The sequence below is a fragment of the Sinocyclocheilus grahami genome, unplaced genomic scaffold, assembly GCF_001515645.1.
Source record: "Sinocyclocheilus grahami isolate Dianchi unplaced genomic scaffold, SAMN03320097.WGS_v1.1 scaffold1292.1, whole genome shotgun sequence".
NCBI lineage: Eukaryota > Metazoa > Chordata > Actinopteri > Cypriniformes > Cyprinidae > Sinocyclocheilus > Sinocyclocheilus grahami.
Window position 1 is genome coordinate 46,446 of NW_015506471.1, and position 5,267 is coordinate 51,712.

Genomic DNA, 5,267 nt, shown 5'->3' on the forward strand with positions numbered 1-5,267 from the left:
AGACGTTTATTCAAAGAGACACTGAGCTTACAAGATGGAGAGATGGATGGATTGATGATGAAAAGAGGGATGAGGAGGCAGACATTTTCTGACTTTCTCTGTGTTCTGAATCTTTCCTCTAAAAAATATATTTCCTTCTTATGCAGTATAGTGAATGATTTGTCTTTCCTGTTCTTGACTTTTTGTCATACACATGTCCTTGGCATGTTCTAGAACTGGAACTGCTTACACTTCACATAATAGGCCTGTTGGTGGCACTTGGGCTTCTGTTAATCAACTATAGTTTCATCAAACGCTAAAGGGTGGATCAATATGCAGTACATAAATAAGAGTAAATTAAACACTGCTTAGAATTAATGAGACGTCTTCAATTTTAGCCAATTCACATTTGTGTTAAAATAGATAAATACATAAAAATGTCCAATTAAATTTGAGCTTGTTTAAGACGCACACAATCTATAGCAATGCAATGGCAAATCTCACACTGACAGATAAGTAAAAAAAAATTATAATAAATCAGAGTTTTGAGCCATTCGTTACTGTTTTGTGCACATTGCCATAATAATTATAATTCAAATGCATTTTGTTTTATTGACCACAAACTTAATTTATTTTCTCTTTTTTTGTTGCTGTCTTTCAGTCATACATTCCTGTCAATTGTTCATTCTCTTCATTCACTTTTTTGTTTTTCTTTCTTACTTTCTTTCTATTATTTGCGGTGCTAAACTACCTTCAAAATGATCTTCACAGGTTTAGGGATAGTAAAACTTTTTTTGAACAATCCATACTCTAATTCATCAAGGATGCATTAAATGAATGAAAAGTGACAGTAAAGACCTTTAGAAATATTAAGTACATATTAGAATGATTTCTGAAGGATCCTCTGACATCACCAGAATAAATTACATTTTAAATTATATTGGAATAGAAAAAAAAAGTTCTTTAAAATGTTTTAAGTATTTCCCAATATTGCTGTTTTCACTATAATTTTAATCAAATGAATGCAGCCTTGGTGAGCATTAGGGCTTATTAACAAATCTTACTGACCCCAAACTTCTGATTGGTAGTGAATTTCTTCCCATTTTTCAGTTACAACCAGTGGTGGAAAGAGTACTGAAAAAATATACTCAAGTAAAAGTACCATTACCTTGCAAAAAAAGTAGAAAAACTACTTGAGTAAGAGTAAACGAGTAGCCTATTTAAAAGTACTCATGAGTATTGAGTAGTGAGTACTGAGCTGTGGATTCTACCCCCTCATAATAAACGCGGTACACAGCATTTGATACATTTTAAAAACGTTGTACATTCTATAATTCACATGATCTTGTTTGTCATAAAAAATGAAGAATATCTATCATCCAGCAGTTTTAATTTTGACTGCCAACTCTTTAAAATACATCAAAACAGCACGGAAACAGTATTCAGTTGAAGAAAATAAGAAAGTTATTCTTAGTACAATCATCCCCATTTAAATCGTAAAGTTTGAACAAATAGATTTAAAATCATGTGTAAGGCCACTGAGACAGCATGCTGTTGTTGCACATAAAATAGTAATGTTTAGAACAGTGCAAATACAAACACCATTAGAAACTCATAGTTCAGCATCGCACACCATGATATGGGTTAAAATGAGAGCCCATTTCTCTCCAAAACGGTGCCAGTTTTAGCGTTTTGCAATAAAAAAATAAAAATAACTAAACTTGATAATTTATGTTACAATTTTAACATAAATGCACATTGTTCTAGAAGGATGGCAAATTCATGCCATACCTTTTACACATTTACTCGAATTGTTATGCTGATCATACAATTTGTAAGGAAAAATGCATTAAATAGCGAGGTATTTCTGGGGAATCTTTTTCAAAGGAAAACACACACACACAAGCAGGTCTCTTTGCTGAGCCGCGGCGGTCTCGGTGAATCAGCAGCATCCACAACTTGAAAATTGTTTATGCGCGAGTGCACTTGTTAAATGAAGGCAGATTGTATAAAATGGATTTTTAAAAAAAAGTTTATTAACGAGCTGCAGTTTTATTGCATCACGCGCTGGCACAGATGCAGTATATTAACGCCACGGGTCATCAATAAGGTGCAGATTTGATCCTCAATTTGTGTTTCCAACATACTTTTTCACAGCGCGCATCACGCACTCAAACTCATCAAAAGTCAACAAGTTCAACAAGCAACAACGACTTATCCAAGTGACTACTGCAGAACTACCGAACGTGACACTTGCGTGAGTTATCACTGTATGCAATACCCGCAACCTCACACCAAGTTTCAGGCCGTGTAGATAGGCAAGCATATATACAAATAATTTAGTAAGCAGAAATCCGAAATTTACCTTAACATATTAAGTTAGAGGAAGATGCGACTGAATTGATGCTTGAAGAATGCGCTTCCAGCAGCCATGATAAACAGTTGGCGCTTAAAGTTTTCTCTGCACAATTTGATTTGACGAAAGTCACGAGACCTATTACTCTCTATCCAATCATGTTGATGGATACAAATAAAATTAAAATAAGCATGTAACGACCACAAACGGAGGAAAATAGCGGAGTAAAAGTACCGATACATCACTTAAAATGTACTCAAGTGAAAGTAAAAGTACACAATTTTTAAACTCAAAAAAGTACAATTACTGATAAAAACTAGGCTACTTAATTACTGTAACGTGAGTATTTGTAATTCGTTACTTCACACCCCTGGTTACATCATACTGTATACTGCAGAGGCTTCACACACTACAGAGTGATTCACTTACTTACAAACATTCATTCATTATGGAGCACTATATACTCACTCACCTCTGCCTATAAACAAGCACACCCAAAAACAAGTGCATACTCAAAAGAAATCCCTTCACTCAGATACAAAATTCATATTATGTCTCTTTCCACGCTCTCACACACACACCTAGGCTTCTGTTAGTCGAGTGAATAATTATTTTGCCAAAGGGCACAGCTATGATCCCTGACTGGTATTTAAAGTCCCGTCAGTGAATTTAAATCACTTCCTCTGATTCACAGCACCTCACTCTGAAGTGGAGATGTCCTTTACAGCTGCCCCACTGAGAGAGAGAGAAAGAGATTTCTACTGCTGTCACAATGATCGACTCGCGACGCCTGTTTTAGCTTTGTATGTCTGGAGGCATGTAGGTGTGGGGTGTGAGATTGCACCGCTATCATAGATTCTGTCTAACGCAATGTAAAGCTTGTCCAGGTGAGTATAAAGGCAGATTGCTTTAAAATAGGTAATTCAGTGTCAGGAGACACACTTAAAAATGGATAATTCCGACCCTGCAAATTCTACATTAATTTGCTAAGTAATTTGGGAGCCGTAAAGATCCTGCAGTTATGCTAGTGAAGTACTTGGTTGAAAAAATAATGATTAAAGTTATAATAATAATAAATGTAACTACTTTTGATCATTACTGCTGGGATTTACAATGATTTTACCATTTTAGGAGTTTTAGGCACTCCAATGTGAATCATGCCCAAGAAACACACACTATGTTGTAAAATCGCTGTAATCTGTGTGTTGCCTCTCATTGCTTATTTTATTTATCAATTCATTTATTTAAATAATATATTGATTTCACATTTATTGTCTTTTCAGCTTCTGGACTAAGACCAAAATAAGCCCTTAGTTATTTGAAAGTTTCCGAGTTGGATACAGCAATTGTTCTAGGCTTTATGGGTTTTGTTAGCTTCCTCAGAAGTCTCTAGAGGAGATTTTGTTAAGCCAGATCATTAAAAACAGACCAAGTCATTGATTCAAGGTGAAAGGTAGTGTAACACTGTGGAGACAAACACATTTGCTGTAAGAAAAAGAAAAAAGAATGAAACCTTTGAGGAGTCAGTCAAGCATCTCTCAAATGAGCTATATAATCTCAATCTACATTTCTACAAAGAGTCAACTTTTTTTTTCTTTCAGCCAATATAATGCTAATAAATACACAATACATTCTAATGAAATTATTATTGTACACACTATTTCCTCAAAATTCTCTCAAAATAATTTCAAATGAGAAATTATCCATTAAAAGGCTGTTGGAAGAAATTAAAATGTGCTGCTCTGAACCATCTGTTAAAAGACTCGCACCTTTTTTAGGTTTTAAGAGGTTTCAGAGCTTTTGACAGCAAGATTGAAATCTTCATTACAATTTGATTCATCCTATTACATCCATTGAGAGTTCGAGTTTTCAGATCAATGGAATATTGTACTCGTACTGTATAATCCAGCCATTAATTTGATTTTGCAAGGTCTGTGGGAGATTATTCTAATTAAATTACAATGATTAGTTTATTCATGTCATCTTATTCTGGCCCCTGGGACTGTTTCTCTTCTTTTATTCCTAACAGCCTTGCAGATGCTCATTCATTTTGTTTTCTCACACCAGATCTCTCTCTCTCTCTCTCTGCCTCTCATATTTTTTCATCGAGTCTTTGGTCTTCCTCTCCTTCCATTCCACTTTCTGGGCAACTAAAACATAGTGCTGTGTTTTCTCTCTCTCTTTCTCTATCTTCTGGTGTGTGTTTGAGTAAATATTGAGTATTGAGGAAGCGCTTTGAGTAGCAGTTGGATTGTGTGCTAGTGACTTTATCTTTGTAAGCCCAGGCTGTGCTAATCTCTGTTGTTGACGTCACAGTCACCTATCCCTGTCTCGACACTTTCCCGGCGTCACAGAGATCTGGAGGAGCTATTACAATGCCTATACATGGAAACCCTTCCGAAATGTTTGTGCTCAACGTTTTGTTGTCTGCTCACAATTCTGAGGCAAAATATTGTTACTGAAAGATCAAGAGAGAAAAAAATATTCACACATTTGAATCTGATGTACAGAGGTATACTAATGACTAGCCTCTGGACTCTTTTGGTTTCCAGGTAACCGCTATCATAATTGGTTTTCATAGGCATGGAGGTCTTCGTCTTCCTACTCATCTTGCTCACTCTCTCTGTCTTTCTTTTTTCTGCATTGGACTGCTTTTTGTTTGATGCTTTTTTTCTTTGAGTATCCGGGAACCTTTTTGTGGATTCTTCAGGTTGGATCATAAGGGCCTTTCGCACCGCGGGAACCTTTTCATAGTACCAGAACTAATTGTGGAACTACCCACTTTTTGGCATTTTCGCACCGCCGGAACTGGGTGCGATTTTAGTACCGGACTGCCTTTTTCGAGAACCAAATTAGCTCCTAACCAGCACAACTAGTACTAATCATGACGTAAGTAGACATTGATTGGCCAAACGCGTACGAAAACGCACTC